The sequence below is a fragment of the Nematostella vectensis genome, chromosome 11, assembly GCF_932526225.1.
Source record: "Nematostella vectensis chromosome 11, jaNemVect1.1, whole genome shotgun sequence".
In the NCBI taxonomy this organism is placed as follows: domain Eukaryota; kingdom Metazoa; phylum Cnidaria; class Anthozoa; order Actiniaria; family Edwardsiidae; genus Nematostella; species Nematostella vectensis.
In genome coordinates, this window is record NC_064044.1 from 10,370,694 (window position 1) to 10,391,644 (window position 20,951).

Below are 20,951 nucleotides of genomic sequence, written 5' to 3' on the forward strand. Positions count from 1 at the left end.
TCTGGCTTTTCATCATGGACTCTCTTTGTCGATGGAGGGTAACCAGGCATCGCTGGCGCCTTCATGCGACGTTTTACAAGATGCGTGTTTCATGAAACTCTTCCAGTACGCGCTGTCGAACCTGGTAGGGGCGGGGGAAAATAGGGGTAACACTTTTAGCTCCTTGTAGTATGCAGCCATCTTGAACACTTAGCTCTTCTTACCTTGATTTGTACACTGCAGGACTTCATTGTCTTTAAGCTTATTGACCACCCACGCACTTAAGTATGCAGTTATCATGAGCACTTAGCTCTTTTTACCTTGGGATTTGTACAATGCAAGACTTTAGTGTCTTTTAGCTTAATTGACCACCCGCGCACGTAAGTATGCAGCCATCTTGAACACTTCGCTCTTCTTACCTTGATTTGTACACTGCAGGACTTCAGTGTCTTTCAGCTTATTGACTACCCGCGCACGTAAGTATGCAGCCATCCTGAACACTTAGCTCTTCTTACCTTGATTTGTACACTGCAGGACTTCATTGTCTTTAAGCTTATTGACCACCCACGCACTTAAGTATGCAGTTATCTTGAGCACTTAGCTCTTTTTACCTTGGGATTTGTACAGTGCAAGACTTTAGTGTCTTTTAGCTTTGTTGACCACCCGCGCACGTAAGTATCCAGCCATCTTGAACACTTAGCTCTTCTTACCTTGATTTGTACACTGCAGGACTTTTATTGTCTTTAAGCTTATTGACCACCCGCGCACTTAAGTATGCAGTTATCTTGAGCACTTAGCTCTTCTTACCTTGGGATTTGTACAATGCAAGACTTTAGTGTCTTTTAGCTTTGTTGACCACCCGCGCACGTACGTATGCAGCCATCTTGAACACTTCGCTCTTCTTACCTTGATTTGTACACTGCAGGACTTCAGTTTATTTGAGCTTATCGACCACCCGCGCTCGCAGCAAATACTCCTTACAATTTGTCAGGACCGGGTCTTCATGAGTCCAGTTACGAACCTCAGCTGTGGTAACAGGCGAAGCACCGACTTCGTCCAGCAGAAACATGATTTCTTCTGCAGGCACTTTGGTAAGCACGGGTAGAAGAGCCGGCTTAATGTGCCAGAATTACCATGGCTACAACCTGACTTGTATACGATGTCATATCCATAACCGCGTAAGGTCACTGGCCAACTAAGTACACTTAGTACACTTTTTTCGCTCAAAAAGTGGTTTATGGTCAGTATTGTGAGTGAGGTGACGTCTATTTAGGTACTTATGGACCTTCTTCAAGACGAACATCACACTTGAGTCGGGTCGGTACGCAGCTCTTACAAGCTGCAATTTGACTGGGCAAATGAACAATATCCGCACCTCGACACAAAGAACGAGAAGAATAGAGACAAAAGAACTCCTTCGTAGAACAAAGATAATAGGAGACAAAACAGCTGCGTACTTACTCCTTGAGTCTTCTTTATCTAGCTGTAAATACTTCATTACAGCTGTGTTTAGGGTCCTGGAAACAAAAGCAATGACCCGGTCACTCCCATCATCCATGCGATATGATAGCACAGCCTCAACTTCTTAGTTGTCAAAACAGCACGGGACACGCGCGTCTTATTTTTCGCGCGTTTTCGCTCTTCCAACTCGCGGCCGACACAGAGAATATATTGTTGGTCGTGTTTTACATCATTTTTAAAATCAAAAAAGAAAATCGATACACTTTTTAATAATATAAAGAGGTTCAAACGATGGGTTTGAAAAAAGAAGGTAAGTAGGACTTTAATTTCATAAGCTTTTCGTCGGAGCTGGTCTGAAAACTACTCCTTGTGTTGATATTTTTCTAGACCTCAAGTAAGCTAATTTTAATGAACTTCAAACATTTAAAGCCATGAGGGGATGCTTTACCGACCTACCTCAGTAGTAATTCAGCTAGGTAATCATCCTTTATCGCATAAAAAAGGATAGAAAAAGCATGTGTTAATAGTGTCCGATTGATTGTCCGTTTTCTCAATCAAAAATAATTTTGTTTCTTCTTTGTTTTAAAATGTGAAAATGATATACAAAATGATATAAGCTACTATTTAGCGAAACGATCTTTGTTCTGTTTTGAAACAGTTTAACTGTTCAATCCCCCACCCCTTGCCACACTTCCCATGATATTTTCAAATATCAACATCTAGCTGTACTCTCATTATTAGTCCCACATATTAAATGAGTATATAGTATGTACCTTTTTTCCTCTCATGCAATTTATTCACAAATGGTATAAATGTTGAAGAAAATAAAAAAGCACACATTTTCTGTAAGAATCTATCATTTAATTTCAATTCTTCGATTATACTTTCTGAAACACCCAAAATTCTTTTCCAGATTAAGCAAAAAAAATATGGCTCAAATTGAATGTATGCTGGCTCAGCCTTCAGGCAGTGCCAAAATCTATATGCTATCTTTAATTAAACGATTCTTCCAATTCTGCTGTTTTTTAGGGGATTTCACACAATGGATCATCCTATTACAATATGGATGAGCTCGATGGCAGTTTCTTAAGGACTGCAACAAAATCGAAAAGTTTAGCACTTATTTTCAAACTTAGCTAGCCAACTAGTTCCAATCGAAGGTGAAATAGGGGGTACCTAAACGATTTCATACGTGGATGAGTAACTTGAGTTGCACAATCCATCCGAATTCCTCAACCCAACATAAACCACTGACACTGTATGAGCTTGATATATAAACGTTGAAAAGAACAAAGAATTATAGAGTGAAGCTGTGAACGTGTGCTAGCAATCAAGACTAGAGATAACTGAAATACAATATGCTGGCTTGAGCAATTAATCCCTTTAAGCTAGATGCCCAAAGGGGGGTAAATTATTGTCCGAATAATGTGGTGTGTTTGCGTTTATTCGTTAAGGTGGTATTAATTGCCTCTATTAGGAAAACGTTATTGGTATTCGGTATTTAACGAAATGAAATCCTCGTCTATTTGCTCATTCGCAGTTAACGTTAGATTCAACAGTCTGAGGCGAAAATGGAGCAGGAAAGATCGTTGACACATTAGGTAAGTTATCGTTTTACATAAATGGATTGCAACCCGATTTCGAATCGATAGGCTACCACCATTCGCGAAACATATTTTTAAAGTAAGTTTGCTAATTTTTCATCAGATTCTATTGCTTTATAAGAAAATCCCAATTCTCAAAGTTCTTTTCGCGTGAGTATAAAATTAGCGTAAATTTACTAAGAAGTTATGAACAGACCCCCGAATAACAACTTTCGGGCTGCTAGATAAACACGACATGCTTTTGAGTAAATTTAGTTTTGAAAAAAGTGAATAGGTGGCCTTTGCAGGCAAAAAAGCTTTTTGAACAAACAAGCAAACACAAATGTGTGATAATTCAAGCATTTCAGATTCTCCTAGCACAACTAAACAACTACTTTTTGAAGTATCCATACAGAAACCTCAGTTTTATAGCAGAAGAGTTTGAGGCATTTTACTAATTATATTTATTGCAATGTGATCAGAATATGGTCAATTGCTCACGGATGTGGCAAAAAATTCCATTTGTATGTAATCTATAATCCATCCCTTTCGCGAAAAGGAAAAACAAAATAGTTAGGGATCGTGTAAAATTTCAGATCAATTCTCGATTAAAAAGACATCAACTTCTACAAAAAAGCGAAAACGAAAAGATAACAACATTAATGTATTCGTAGCAGTAAATGTGCCTTGACAGTCTGGTAAATCCTACTTGGACAATAACATTTTGATCAATAAAAGCTTTATTTTTAAATCTAGAATTGCGTGGTTGACGAGCTCCTAAGAAAGATGGGCGCGATTTAAATGCTACATCGGAAAATCGAAATAGCGGGTAGTTAACAAATTCTGCAATTCCAATTAACAAAGCTAGCCGTTTAGTTCCAACTGAAGGTGAAGTAGGGAGTACCTAAACAATTTCATCTGTGGATGAGTTACTTGAGTTGCACAATCCATCCGAATTAAGTGCGAACCTTAATTTTGTTTGTGTTGCGTTTCCAGCCTCATCAGTCGATGATCCAACGTAGCAATTATTAAAATTTATTGTATCCCATTTTCAGATGGTGCGAATCCCCTCCTATATGAGCAACTCATCAATTTATGCCATATTGGTCAAAATAAGGAATTGTGAAAACGGTGTACACTTTGAAATACAAATTATTCACAGCGCTTAGTTTAAAATAAGGTATAGTTGTCTACACGAAACAATCCGATAAATCAAATGTGTGTTGGTGTAGCAGTGCAAAATGTGGTGTGTATTAGGAAAACGTTATTGGTCTTCGGTAATAATGAAATGAAATCCTCTTGTTTGGTCATTCGCAGTGAACGTTAGATTTAGCAGTCTGAGGCGAAAAGGAGCAGAAAAGATCGTTGAAACATAAGGTAAGTAATCGCAACACAGACATGTATATTTTTTAAATTGTGATAAAGTAAGTTTGCTTGTTTGTTTTCTGTCTTTTATTGACATGCAAACAACATGATATAACAACTGGAGCTCTATACTTTGCTTTAATTTCTAGATTTATATGATGTACATAATTATGCAAATAAATTTATTCTTGAGTACTCTATTAGACGCCACTATAAATCCCGAAGATTCCTTTTAAAATAGTCGTAAATAAAATATGTGTTGAATTGTCACCGAAGGTACAGATAATGTTGGCTTTTGGTTTTTCTAAGCTTAGTTTGATTCCGGTTCAACATTCGAAACGCTATCAAAAGTTATGTAATGATTTTTGGCATTGAACCTTATTTTAACTGCAGGATTAAAGTATTATTAACCGAGTGCGAGGTCTGTACAGAGAAATATCAGATCGAGGGCTTTGGTTTTTTTATTTATTATTATTTTTATTTATTATTTGCGACGAGAAAAACAAATCAACTACTTCCGTTTTTGCGCGAATTGCACTGCTCACCCCTTCTGCGCATAGTGGCGCGCGCTGTTTGTTCGAATTTTTCGGTATTTAGTGCGCGTGCGCCACAGTTGTATAAGAAAACAAAGCAAAAGACTCGCGTTTTTTACTTAAAATCGCTTTGACAGAAAAAGGAAGTCGGTTACCCCCACTTTTTATTTGCTCAAATAGTTAAATATATACGAAAAAAAGATATACTGAAAGAAGAAAAAATTTGGCTTGTAGAAGTTTGTTTATTTTCTCTTAAAAGCCGTAAAAATACTTCAAAATGGCGCTTTTTACAGTATAATTAGTGGCGAAAACAGTGTCTTTTAGTTTGATCTCTTAAATGTGATTTGTTTCGAACGCTAGCTACTACGGGTTATTGTTTGGGAGATTGGATTTTGGAAGCTCGACAAACAGAACTTAATTTTCTAAACACTATAGGCACTATTTTTGAAAACTAAGAGTGATTTTCCCTCGCTCGATCAGTAAAAACGCGTCATCTCTACGCCCCTCTGTTGTGAAACGAGGTCGGTTACCCCTATTTTTTTATTAAATATTTTGAAAGCCCTTAACTTCAATATTGTTTATGCAAAGTTTTATTTCGAGGGAATTACCTTAACTTGTCTACCGATTTCATAAAGGCGGGAAAACAAGAAACCGCGCGCGGCCAACTGGTAATGTGAGAACTTGCTTACCGAAAAAAAATATATAATAAGCAAGACCGTGCAAGATAGAGGGAACAAATGCTGAACTGAGTTGCTTTTAAGACGTAAGAGAATTAAATTTAAATAGGCCTAAAGAAAGACAAATCGAAAACCCAAATTTTTCCTTGGCTTTATTCATTGTTCGTCGTCGTTGTTTTGAGAAGCACTATGATGTGATTCAACTTCAACGACTTTAACTCCAGGCAACCATTTTGCTTGATGAATCATTACTTGATCGGTCTGAAAGCTACAGGTTTTATCCTAAAGGTGCAATGAATACCAACAGAAAGTCTCTTGATTTAGGTAATACAATCCTTGAGATAATTAGCCTTGAGGCCAATGAACTGTGACCCTTCGTATTTTCTGTTCTTTCTGTTTGCCTTCATATTCTGCTTGTATTTTTCGTCTTTGGCGTCTATCGCTTTCTCCTCCGTCGTTCTCCTTGTTGGTGTGTAATCTGGCTTGGTTCAAACACTTACAACTCGCATGGTTCATAAGGTGTACTCCCGTAGCAGGGTGGGGTGTTGTTCTGCATGCTACTAGCATGTTGAGGATGGCCTTGCCTCCCGTACTTGTCCTTGCCTTCAAGGCTTGCTATCCGTTCGTATTTGTTTAGTGTTTGCACGAACTTCTCGCTTTCTCCATTTCTTCTTGGATGCCCTGGTGTTATCCTATGGGGATCGAACCCTTCCTCCTTTCCAAAATCCTCATAGTCCTTTAATTAAATGGTGGTCAATTATCGCTTTCTACCCTCTTCTTGGGTGTCACGAATGCTGCAAAGATGTTCTTCCCTTTTCGGACTCGTCCAGGCTTTCGCTCGGCACTTTCTCCACTACTGGGTATCTACTCCTTTTGTCTATAACCACAAGGTTGTATTGTCCGTCTGGTTCGAAGAAATCTGTTGACGGTCTCCAACGTTTAGTATGGATTTGTGTTGGCTTAGTAGGTTCTTTCTTGTAGCTTTTGGTTGCTACTTGGCACTGGTCGGCTGCTGTATCTATCATGCTGTTCATGTTTGAGAACCAATACTTCTCTCTCAGCATTTGCATGGTATTCGTCTTGCCATTTTGTGCCCGACTTTGACAATCGTTCCCTGTAGTACTTCTGGAAGTACGATTCTTTCTTTACGGAATACCAATCCTTCTGCGACTTAGTGTTCATGGCTCACATAGCAGTATGGCTGTATGTCCTTCTGAAGTGTTCATGGCTCAAATAGCAGTATGGCTGTATGTCCTTCTGAACTTCTCCCAGTTACCTCTTGCTATTCTCTCTACCAGTTTCTGTTTTTATCTTCTAGTGTCTCTAATTCTTGCTAGCACTACAGCGTGCTCTCCATCTACGGTCCATTTAATAATCTTCTCTGTGCTGGCACCCCCAGTCTCCGGGACTGTCGGAAATGTAATCTACTGGGTCTTCATCGTCTTTCCCTGACTCGATAATCAGCTCGGTGTCATCATCTTGCTTTTCCATTACACATTTCTCTATTCGCGGGGGCATCCCCGCATCCTTGTCCGATGTTGGTAATAAGGTTCTCCAGTTGGAACTGGTTCAAAAATGCCCTGTTGTATTCCCTGGTTGAGACATTTCTTGAGGAGTTGTTGCAAATAAAGTAGTAGTCAAAGTTCCTTGGCCGCTGTGCTTCCGGATTTGCTTTTTAATCCATTTTCAGCTTGAACTGTCCAGCAATTTCTTCACTCTATGTTGCTTGCTTCACCGTGTTAATCATTAGATTATTGGGTTCTCTGATGCCCCCATCTGGATCAATCTTCAACATTCCAAGCTCGTTCAGTTTTTTTTCCTATGAGTAGTGGCGAATCTATTTTTTTCTCTTATCACCACGGAGCGAGTCTTCACTCCACTGTTCTTGTTCCGAATGGTGACTTGAATTTCCACTCACACTTGAAAGTTGGTCTGGATGGTCTTCAGGGTCTTTTTGCATTCTCTCAAATCTTAAATCTCTTCAAAGCGGTGGAAAAGCGCCTTGTTTTGTACTCGTCCATTAGGTTGACACTCCACTATCGGGTTGAACATGTGCATTCACGTCCCCGAGTCTCACTGATACAGTACCCTTGGGCTCGCCTGATATTACTTTCTTTACATGGAACAGGTGGAAAGGTGCTTGGAAGATAACACCAGATTCACTATCCGATCCACTGCTAGAATCACCATGCTTTGGTTCAAGGCTGACTTGATGGATAAGCTTAAATGTTCTTGTACGTTTGTCTTCTGTCCCGCTTTCTGACTTGCAGTTAAGGCTGCAAAATGGTTGTTTTAGCCACAATTTGGGCATCGTTTGCCATAGGCTATAGTACTTTCCAAGCTTGTGCGCAACAGTCTTCCAAAAGTAGTCACACTTGTTTCTGTAGTTTTTCCTCACCTCTGCACCTTTCTGTTATGGTAAGGGTTTCTTTTGTAGCCTGCTTGCAGGCGGGTGTTATTATCGCGGAAAACCCTCTCCGTTCGGTGATCGGGCGCCATCGTGTATTATAAGCCGCGTTAATATAAGATGGCGCCCGATCACCGAACGGAGAGGGTTTTCCGCGATAATAACACCGAGTACCGCCTGCAACGAGGCTATTTCTTTTGTGGTTGAATCTTGTTCACTTTGAGCTCCACTTTCATATCTCTCACCTGATTATTCATTTCCTCCTTTTGCCCGGCGTTCCCCACGAATTCCGTTATGCTCCATCTCTTCTCTATGGCTCTTTTTATCAGCTCTTTTTATCTCCATCTGTAATAATCGTCTGAATTAGGTGCTTGGTATCGCATCATGGCTGTATATGCGACAATACTATCATTCTTCTCTATCTTCTGTTTGTTAAAAGCATATCTTGCGTAGTGTTTATTTTTCTTCGGTAGGAAATGATTGTTCAGTTTTTTTTTTTTTTCAATCATCCTTGAATGGTGTCGATTCTGTTAGGTTTCTCGTTATAGTCTCTCTATTTCTGTTTCTTTCTTATCTTACAAAAATCTTCATTGCTCTCACTTTTCTTTGATCTTTCTTATCTCAAAGTACTCAACTTCTTTAAAACCTTCTAACCATTTCTTCCTGGCTCTTCAGATACCCAGCTAATTCGTCGTGATGCTGAATGGCTCGGCTCGCACACTACTTTCATTTCATCCGCTCCCAGTTGTGATTCCTCTTTTTCTTAATATTTAGATTTAGGCACTGACTAAAAGCGGAGCCAGTATGATTTTTTTAGCATACACTTAAAGTAGAACCCCCTCCCCTTCACTTTCATTATGCATCATGTTCCATCACCCCCAAAAACAACCTATGTGAAACATATAAAGATTGCATGTTTTCCAAAACTGCAATTATTATTTAAAGTTCTGTCCTCCCAATCCTCCTAGGGAATACCTAGAACAAAAATGTTATTTAAGATTTTATTGACATTACAAAGGATATCATGAACTATATAGGAAAACCGAAGGGGTTGAGCTCTTAGTATAATAATAATACTTGATAGACAACTGATACAGCAAAATTATTAAAATAAATTGATACTTTGATTATCAGGTAAGTAGGTAATATTTATTATAAAAATGAGGATCAATTAAAATTCCTCCTAGAAGAATGGGTGCTATTTTGTTATCTTCAATATTAAAAACAATAAACAAATACATATCACATTCCTATACATTAATAAGTATACCAGCAAATCACACTATCGTAGTGGATTTGACGTAAAAGTCCCTGCCTGTACTGTCGGGAGGTTTACGGTTTACAAAATGCAAATATTGGAAAAATATCTTTATTAACCTTCTCTTTCTTGCTTTAGAATGTAACTTTGCTAAGTGTGGATCAACACCACTCTAATTTATCAAAACAATTCTGACAAACGGTACCTTATTTTATTATAAAGTTAAGAACCACATATAAGAACCTAGAATGATCCTGTTAGCCTAAAATTATCAAATTAGAGCATCTATTTAGCCTACAATTGTTAATTGTATTAATTTGCTTTATAAAATATGAATTTACTAGCTTAACATATAAAAATTGATTTCTAAATAGTTTTAAACATGATCTTAAGGGATCACATATTTTTTATTATTAACTTATCTACATCAATTGCTTGACCATAACTCATTGTCATCATATATTTATAAAAAAGGCGAGAGACTATTTATGAACCTAAATAGCCTAAATGTCATTAAATGCACATTATACAAGAACCTGTCAGACTAACTTGCGAAAAAAAACTAGGTTTTACTTTTTAACGTTGATTCATTATTTAGAACAATATTTCTATTTGTAAAAAGTATCTTACTTTTAAGTCCGTTAAATGTGTTTATTTTTGGTGACCTACATTAAATACCAATGCCTAATATGTACATCCTGCTCTGAGTCATGCCTCTGAGCCAGCAGCATGTTTTCAGTGTCTCAGCTTGTTTTAAGAATCTCTGGCTTAGATTCAACTTAAAAAATTTGGAGAAAAGCATTTAAGAGAAAACTTAAAATTTCCTTACAAACAATACAAATATTATACTACAAAAACCTAATTCATAAAACCTAAAACTGTCTCAATAGTCTCAACTAAAATTTTCTAAAATAATACCCATAGCATAAATGAATATATGAGGCTGAAAGATCTTTAATAGGAAAACTGTAGAGGGAAAAAACTATAGCTTTCAAGCAAATTGCTCCTCTACAGAAAAGCTGTCTTGGCTTCCTTTCAAACCTAAATTTTACTTTGGGACCACTTTGGGGTACAATTATATAGATATGTGAGATATGAGAAAACAAAAAGTTTTTAGGTTTTGTAAGAAACATTGAGGTACCCATGGTTATTCAAAATATTGTCAGGTGGTATAAAAACAAGGCATATTTTTTAGGTAATAACGGATCCACAAGGTCCTAGTAACTGCATGTGTAGCTTTTTTAGAACCAAACCAATATTCCAGAATAGTCGATTTAAATTTCAAGTGTTTTTCAAATATATGTAGTTTTTCACAAATTATTAATAAATAGGGTTTTAGGGAAAAAGCTCTCAATTTATTTTAGCATTGTTCATCTTTGTGAGAATTTGACCAATCATTCATGGAAATGAATTAAAAATCACTTTTGGTTTTATTTCTAGTATTTCATAGCTGTCAACCCAACTTGGACAGACGTCTTGTAAAAACGGGTGAAATTGAGTAAATATGTGAAGAAAAAAAAACAAACAAAACAAGAGAGCCAATGCGGGTGAATACAGATAATGTATGAACATTAAAAAAAATTAGGCTTGTGATGAGGTCCACAATCTCGTGAATAGTTATTATTTTCCTATGATAGATGGTGAATGGCAGATTTCAGAGATCGAAATTGATTAATACAGCCTAGAATTTTAGTCCCTGAGGTAAGTACTTAATATATAAATTTGAAACAATAAAAAAGGTGTAAAAAGTTTGAAAAAAAACAACTCTTGGCTTATTTGCAGTCAGTTTTTGTGTTTTTTTTTTAGGTTAGAAATACTCTAGCGGCCGCCATATTGTTTTGCGCGCCCTAGAGACCTGGGCCGAGGCAGATCGCGGCTGGCTGGCTGGCAGCTTGTGACAATGACGTCATTGACCACAAAGACTCAGTCGCCTAGTTATAGACTATTTCTCTATGCCTATGGGGCTCCGCGCGCGGCCGCTGGCTCCGCTATAAACCTTCTCAACCATTCTATAAACGCATCTGTTTCTGGTGACTATGTCGATTCTATTGCATGGCTCTCTAAGTAATTGCGCGAATACGAACCCCTCATCCGTCACACAGCTCCCCCACTACGCTTCTAAATTGAGAATCATCAGGCGTTAACCGGTATCCAGGCAAGTCTCCCTTGTACTGTCTTCATGATAGAGAGTTGGGTTAACGACACTCGCAGAATATCTCTCATAGACAGACCTACGTCTTTGTCTCCAATGTTAGATTAGGGTTATTCCATCCATTTAGTTTCAGCTTGGTCATTTTTGCTAGCTGTTGGTTATCGTACTCATACAGCATTGACCGGGTTGCCATGGATTAATGTATTTAGGTTGAACAATTTCTAGCATTTTAGATGTTTGAAATTGGTTTTACAGAGGAGCATGTCCTCGGATCCCCTATATACAATGCTCTTTAAATAGCTGGATGTTCTTATAAAAAGGTTCTCATTAACTAAAAGCGTGTATTGAATTTATTATTCCGGGCAAAATGTTTGTGCCTTCGCGACTGCGTGACTGCGTTCTGCACACAATTCTTATCAACATGAGTAGTTTATTGTAGGATTATCCGTCTTGACCACAAAAATAGTAAGTTAAAATCTATGCTATGTCTGGTGGTTAATATCATCAAATCATTGTCTTATGCCATTCTTCTAAAAGACTATACGATTCTTTTACAGCAAAATGAAGGTCAGAAGCCTCGTGTTTTACTTCAACTGTCTTGTTGCCGTAGCAGCATCAAGCCTCCAATCCTACTGTCCAGCGTCCATCCATTCAGCAGGCGCGCGCATAACTCAAGTTGACCTTGCCCTACTGAGCAAGCATGTGAAAAAGCGTCTTCAGGGCCAAAGTCAGATGTCATGTAGTCAGCGGTGTCTGCAGCAAGACTGGTGTATATCGATGAACTACGAAGTGTCTCGACCGGAAGGAGGGGCCTGCGAATTGAACACATACGGAGTCGAGATGTTGGCCGACGCAAATCCCAAAAACCCAGAGTTTAAAAGGAAAAAAGGATGGATATACTCACAGTTAAGATCCGCTCAGGTACGTTTTATGCGATTTGTAGATAAGCATTGATTACTCGTTTAAGATGAGTTTAAAATGAAAAGTTTAAAATGAGGTTTGTTTTGATCGCGGCACTAAACAAGGGCACAAAACGGATCTGTTCCGCAAAATATCTGTTCCGCAGCCCTTTTTCTGCTGGCTGGGAAGATGTTAGACCCATCGGTTGCTGGGTCAAACTAGTTGTACTGGGAATATTTTAAGGGGCGCTGGAGCGTTGGGAAAAAGATCGTCCCGATCATTTATACGGAAAATTATTCATTTGCTAAAATGCCTAACCACTGCTGGCCGGAAAAAAAGAATTGGTCCCTGTATCGCCCTATCGCGACTGGAGCCAGCACTTAAAAGGACCATTCTGGATTTTTCGTACTTTAATATAAAGTCCCTATGGACTTAAATTTGCCAATGAAAAAAGGTTCTATTTAAGCTGACTAAGTTAATTACCCAATATTTCCACGGGTTATTACCGTGATAGTCCTAGTAAATAGCATATAAACGTGACAATGTTCAAAACAACCATTCTGGATAGAGCGATAGAATCCCTCCTGGGAAAAAGGAATAGATCATTTCTTCCAAGAAATTTTTAAAATTGATATTTTTGGCATCAGAACATATTCAAACGACGAAATATGCCATTTTAACGTGTTTAGGGAAGGGGGGCTCGTGGTGTGCTCTTGACTAAATGAGACAATCACTTCAGCTTACTAACGCCTACTGTGCCAAGCAATGTTTATGGTAAGATTTTATGGTTTCTTTTGAGTCGGATAATTGACCGCCAAGACCCCCGATCTGCGATGTTCCGTTGTCACCAACAAACACTGTCTTTCCTAAATCGAAAGACCAGGTGCGGGCAGGGAAAATTGTTATCACTGATTACAAACGCAACATAAAAAGGCGGCCTCTTTCGATCATTATTCAACGCGAGCCCGCACAACAATTTTGCCCCGTCGCTTTTTTCCTTCGTTGGTGCGAGCTACAGGGGACGGATAGTGGCCCGCTTCTTTTTCCACAAACCACTTACCAGTAAAAACCGAATTTTTAAAACAGCTCTCACATTTTGCGGGCTAGATAGTTCAAGCTATAAATCGCACTCTTTCCGCATCGGGGCGGCCAGTTTGGCAGCCGAAAAAGGCTGCCATTCTGCCATTCAATGTCATTCAGGGGCTGGTAACCATGAAACCTAGTTGGTCATAATCGCCGTTCAAAAGGGACAATAGATTTACTCTCGTCAGACTAGGAGACTGGCCTGGTGTGTTGTCTTTAGTATTTCATTATTATATTAAATCTTTTATCGACATTGACCATTATAGTTTGTTGGTGTTGTTGTTGCCGTTGAAGCGCGCGCACGGCCTCGGTGGGGTTGGCCTCAGGTTTTGGCTCTTGGCTAAATTTTCCCCCACTTAGTCGTTATGAATCAGTACAATTAGCAAATTAGTTTGTTAGGCCTTAAATTGACGAAGTAATTAAACGCCACTAAAGGTGGCCATAAAAATCCAACACGATCTATTGATTGATATAGCAAGAGGCTTGTCGTGCGGCGTGCGCTAACAACGATACAAGAATATATCATATTTAGTTGCTGCTGAGAATATACGTGCCCGTATAAAAAGACTACATCATGCCTAATCATCGCCTGTTTATATTACAGTTCACACTAAGCCTACAAGCCTGTAAAGATGGTTCGTTTACTTGTTCAAATGGAGGCACATGTGAGATTGACTGCAAAACTCTCGTCCCAAGATGTCATTGTCCGGAAGGCTTTTCTGGAGACAAGTGTGAAAGTAAGTACAGCTACCCTTCTTTAGCCAACTTGAACTATTTGCATTTACTGCAATCAAGCAGATTTAGTCAGTGATAGAATGATTTGTGTTAGCATGTTATCCTATATTATTATATAGCCTGGGGAGCATGTGTTTCAGTGCAGCGAAAGATCGAGTATCACGACTTTCAGCATCGAAAATATTGATCTTCAGCCGTATAAATATTCACAGAAACTTTGCTTGCGTGTTATAACCTCTTTTAAAATACATTTTTTTCATAGATCGTGATAATGAATGTCAGAGCAGTCCATGCAAGAACAGTGGGACGTGCAAGGACGAAGACAACGGGTACACGTGCGCATGTGTACCTGGGTTTACAGGCAAAAACTGCGAGACAGGTTAGTTGTAGTAATACGCTTTGTTGATTCCCTTTAGACGCGCAATAGGTACGTTTGTAGGAGTAGTCGTTAGAAACATTAAAGGAGAAGTCAAATAGTTGCAAGATAAATAAAAGGGCTCTGTGAGCCAACTCGTGAATGCAAATTTATTTTTCTAGTTATTTTCTTGTGTGCATAAAAAGAAGATATATACAGAAGTTTTGAACAAAGGATGAACACATCCAAGATACTGAGAGTACACAAAAATGTCCTTTTACCTTTTTTTCTTTTCGATTGATGACACACCAAGAACAGTATGGTTATTTATTATTATCATATAAAGTAAAAAAAAGTATAAATGCAAGTATTGTTCCCATGTTTTCTGCTTTTAAGATATTAACGAATGTGCTGGTGATCCTTGTGCAAACGGAGGGACTTGTACCGATGGAATCAATGGCTTCACGTGCACATGTCCCGCTGGTTATAATGGAAGCAGTTGCGATAATGGTAAGCATTAGTTATACTGAGCTTCACAAATAATAGCATATTGAACATAATAATCACCTATTTTGGCTCTTTTGGCGCCCTATCTCTTACATTGATGTGTTGTTCAGATATTGATGAGTGCGCAAGCAATCCTTGTCAGAACGGAGCCACGTGCAATGACGGCGTTAACATTTACACGTGCTCATGCAAGCCTGGGTTAACCGGCACAAACTGCGAGACGGGTGAGTAAGCAATATTTTTGATAAATTGTCATTATTATTCTTGAAAATAAGTATGTTGGGAAAAGATTCTACATTAAAAGATATTTACGAATGTGCAGGTAATCCTTCGAAACTCTAAAAGGATGTATGTAGATGTAATTTCGGTTTCGGTTTCTGTGGCCTTGTCACAAAAAAGTGGGGGCCTGGGAGGGAGGGAGGGAGGGAGGTCTTTTGTCTCCTTCCCTTTCTACCGGCTTCCGGTTCCGGCTCGACTCGCCCTCAACTCGCATAAAAATCTACCCCATTTTCAATACTTAATGGTATTTGTACATTTAGAAGTATTTAGAAGTACCAAGAGGTATGATTATTTATTATTATCATATAAAGTAAAAAAGTATAAATGCAAGTATTGTTCCCATGTTTTCTGCTTTTAAGATATTAACGAATGTGCTGGTGATCCTTGTGCAAACGGAGGGACTTGTACCGATGGAATCAATGGCTTCACGTGCACATGTCCCGCTGGTTATAATGGAAGCACGTGCGATAATGGTAAGCATTAGTTATACTGAGCTTCACAAATAATAGCATATTGAACATAATAATCACCTATTTTGGCTACTTTGGCTGCCTATCTCTTACATTGATGTGTTGTTCAGATATTGATGAGTGCGCAAGCAATCCTTGTCAGAACGGAGCCACGTGCAATGACGGCGTTAACAGTTATACGTGCTCATGCAAGCCTGGGTTTACCGGCACAAACTGCGAGACGGGTGAGTAACCAATATTTTTGATAAATTGTCATTATTATTCTTGAAAATAAGTATGTTGGGAAAAAATTTGTACATTTAGAAGTATTTTTTGTGGGAGGGAGGGAGGGAGGGAGGGAGGAAGAGCGGGAGGGATTTTTTGTGGTCTAAAACACAAAGTTACGCAACGCAACTAAAAATAACCTTGACAACTTCTCTTGCTTTTACAGCACCTTGCTCATCGAATCCCTGTCAAAATGGAGCAACATGTACGAAGTCCGGCGGAGGCTACTCGTGCGCATGCCCTTCTGGATATACCGGAGCAAACTGCGGAACAACATGTATGTATATTGTTATTAGTTTGCTTAGCTTATAGCGTAAAATGGTGATATGAGATATTACTGATTTAGAAAAGAGTTATTTATGGAGTACCAATGTTGTTGAGCATATTCTCAGGGCAAACGCTCCAGACGCAAGGTAAAACTACTCTGTTTGTAAAGATGCTACCTGTCATCCGTTGCCTATCTTCTGAGTTCCATAGTGGGACATAAAAACACCCACAGTATGCTTTCACTGTTGGCAGCTCTTGCATCCTTATATCGACCTGTAACCTTAGAACCTCCATCATTTAGTTTCTTTCTCTCTTTTTTTTTCTTTCCTTTGCCAACACGTTTCAGGCTTCCATCTCCATTTTTCTACTTTTGTTCAGGTGCTGTGTTGAAACCTCTCCTTCCTCCTGTATATAAGGATAGTCTTTGAGGTTCTAGCGATGTCCTTATTGACGTGTTTCCATTGTATGAGGACAGTCTTGTAGGTCCCAACGGTGTCCTTATTGACGAAGCTCCACTGGATGAGAAAAGTTTTTTATAGGTTTCCTAGTGTTGTCCTTTTTAACAGGGTTCCTCTGTATTAGAACAGTCTTGTATGACCCAATTGTGCCCTTTAACAAGGTTGCTGTGTTGAAACCTCTCCCTCGATTCCTTTTGTCTCGCTGTAGGATATAACATAGTCATCGACCACATGCGCCTGTTAATAACCTCTTTTCTCTAAGTCATCATGCTCTACTAGTCCAATACTATGACAATTGAATGCATGGAATTGTTCTCTTCTGTTGTTCTACCTTGTTCTCAAATACACTTCAGTGTCCTCAATTGTTTTATTTAATTAATTACATTATTTATTTATTAGCAATATTTATGCAGGCTACCCAATTTAGCAATAGCTGGTTCAAATGGAGGCCTGACAAAAAATATATATAATAATATAGGAAAATATAAGATAAGCTACAATACATTACATAACAGGTTACAAAACTTTGCATAGAGCTAGTTATAGGTATTGTTTGAGTTACAGAACGGATGTATAAAGATAAAGATAAAGTATTCCAGGTTTAAGCCCCATTGTACCTGAAAGAGGATTGACATTTAGACGTTTTTGCAAGTGGCACACGGATTTGATCTTTGTTACGAGTATTGTAGGCATGGAAGACACGGAAGGAAAATTTATTTAAAAGATAGGCAGGCGCTAAGCCATTTAGGCATTTGAAAAACCAGAAAACAGATCTGAAATTTTCTGCGCGATTCGTGAGAGGGCCAGCTTAGACGGTTACCCCGAATGCGTTTGGTTGGCGGTGTGAGATGAGACCATTGGCACAAATATCACTATGGGTCCTGTTAGTGAGATGCGCTTTGAATCAATTTGTAGTAGAACTATTAATTGTTGTACAGTAATTGTTTCAGACGATGCCATGCATAAATGTGTCGGTGGATCGGACAACCCTTACACTTATTGTGGAACACCTTGACCCTCTTTTTGTCTTGTTTGAGCATTTTTCATTTTCCGTATCCGTACCGGCACACCAGTTTTGGACAATCTAAGCATGGCTCTTTTCATATTTTTGTATGATTTAAAAAGGCTAAAATTAGTCTGCTGTATGTTCCTCTGCCCTGCCTGTGTGCTTCTTACGGGGTTTTACTGTATGACGACAGTCTTATGCCTGGTGCACACTAGTAACATAACGACATAATGACATAGGCGCGTGCACTCTTACGTTCATATGTTCAAGTGTGAATGTTTCGATATTTTGACATACGTCCAACATAACGACATGAACACAACGGGAAAAAACATGTTTTTTTTATGTCATAATGTCCATGTCGTTATGTCGGAAAGCTCCCCCAAAATGTTTTAACAACATGACCGCCATCTTTGTTCAGCGTGGTTTAAAAATCGTCATATTAAAGAAGGCCAATCACGCCGCCATTTTATGCTCCCGCTCAATGCCGAGTAACTCAAAGCATTCATTTCCATCGGCTAATTTAAGCAAATAACCAAGATATTTTCAATTCAAATATCGTCAATAACTTATCAAACTTCATTCGTAGATTGATAGTTTATAGTTTCCTTGCGAATAAACTGCTGTATTAATAATACAGCAGCTAATAATAAACAATAACAAAGGAATGGGTGATAGACATTAGGGTGGAAGGACCCAAAATACTGAATAATGGATCTCTTGCATTCCTAATTAAAATTGTCAATCAAAACAAAGCTAAAAAGTGAACAATCACTGTTCCCTTGTTTCACAAAATCATTACTGGGCCACTTTCCCCTGAGAATAATTAAAAAGGTTCTTGTATCATGAGGTTCTTACTGCACTAATCACTATTATTCCTGTTGTTTTCAAGTGACATCTGGTGTTGGATGCGTATTGCACTTCACAACCAAAAGTACATCCAACTATATCCAACTCGACCAGCCGTTTGGTTGGTTTGATAAATTTTCAGTATCAGTGTGGCTGAAAATGGATGCAGATGACCATATTGACCCCGCTATGATACTCTCGTACGCAACGGCCTCGAACGTGGAAGCACTATCAATCGGTATTAAGAAGGATGGTGTCGCGGAGATCAAGTTTGCTGGAGCAGAAGCGTAAGTACACACCCCCAATGGTGCGCTTTGTGTCAGGGGGATAGAGGGGAGGGGTTTAATGTAACATATGTTTATACCGTTGACGCGGTCCCCAAAGATAAGTCTAGAGAAGTTTAAACTGCAAATACGTTTCCGTCATGCAAGGGTTGATTTGCAAATGGAGCAAACGGACTTTGATTAGTCGGAGGCCAATTTTTACGACACTTACACAAAACGCTGTCGCTTGTTCCCTTTTCTTGCTGCCGTTGCCTACACAGTTTAACAGGGCTCTGTTGAAGAAATATTCTACAAAAATGATTTTTGGTTACGCTGCATGGTCAAGTAATGAAAAAAAACGCATATACCTTGAAATGCTTAGAAAAAGTGACGAGAGATAAAGATAATAGGCTTCTGTTTTACATCGTTTGAACGAAATGGCTACTGAAAATTGATTACATTTTGCTGAAATACCCAGGGCTATTATCCCTCGGTAATATTGAATCCCGATAAAAGTCAATAGCCATGGCAACCCCCGGGGAACAAAGGAATGAGAGGAGATCAGAGGAGTAGAAACAATGATCTCGCAGGAGTGAACTCAATTCAAGTCTATTGTTCTTACTCCTCCATACACCTCCGAGTCTATTGTTCTTACTCCTCCATACACCTCCGAGTCTATTGTTCTTACTCCTCCATACACCTCCGAGTCTATTGTTCTTATACCTTCATACACCTCCAAGTTTATTGTTCTTACTTCTCCATACACCTCCGAGTCTATTGTTCTTACTCTTCCATACACCTCCGAGTCTATTGTTCTTACTCCTCCATACGTCTCCAAGCTTATTGTTCTAACTCCTCCATACACCTCCGAGTCTATTATTCTTACTCCTCCATACAACTCCGAGTCTATTGTTCTTACTCCTCCATACACCTCCGAGTCTATTGTTCTTACTCCTCCATTCACCTCCGAGTCTATTGTTCTTACTCCTCCATACACCTCCGAGTCTTTTTTTCTTACTCCTACATACACCTCCGAGCTTATTAATCTTACTCCTCCATACACCTCCGAGTCTATTGTTCTTACTCCTCCATACACCTCCGAGTCTATTGTTCTTACTCCTCCCTACACCTCCGAGTCTATTGTTCTTACTCCTCCATACGTCTCCAAGCTTATTGTTCTAACTCCTCCATACACCTCCGAGTCTATTGTTCTTACTCCTCCATACAACTCCGAGTCTATTGTTCTTACTCCTCCATACACCTCCGAGTCTATTGTTCTTATTCCTCCATACACCTCCAAGTCTATTGTTCTTACTCCTCCATACACCTCCGAGTCTATTGTTCTTATTCATCCATACACCTCCGAGTCTATTGTTCTTACTCCTCCATACACCTCCGAGTCTATTGTTATTACTCCTCCATACACCTCCAAGTCTATTGTTCTTACTCCTCCATACGTCTCCAAGCTTATTGTTCTAACTCCTCCATACACCTCCGAGTCTATTGTTCTTACTCCTCCATACAACTCCGAGTCTATTGTTCTAACTCCTCCATACACCTCCGAGTCTATTGTTCTTACTCCTCCATACACCTCCGAGTCTATTGTTCTTACTCCTCCATACGTCTCCAAGCTTATTGTTCTAACTCCTCCATACACCTCCGAGTCTATTGTTCTTACTCCTCCATACGTCTCCAAGCTTATTGTTCTAACTCCTCCATACACCTCCGAGTCTATTATTCTTACTCCTCCATACAACTCCGAGTCTATTGTTCTTACTCCTCCATACACCTCCGAGTCTATTGTTCTTACTCCTCCATACACCTCCGAGTCTATTGTTCTTACTCCTCCATACACCTCCGAGTCTATTGTTCTTACTCCTCCATACACCTCCGAGTCTATTGTTCTTACTCCTCCATACACCTCCGAGTCTATTGTTCTAACTCCTCCATACACCTCCGAGTCTATTGTTCTTACTCCTCCATACACCTCGGAGTCTATTGTTCTTACTCCTCCATACACCTCCGAGTCTATTGTTCTTACTCCTCCATACACCTCCGAGCTTATTGTTCCAATTCCTCCATACATCTCCGTGTCCATTG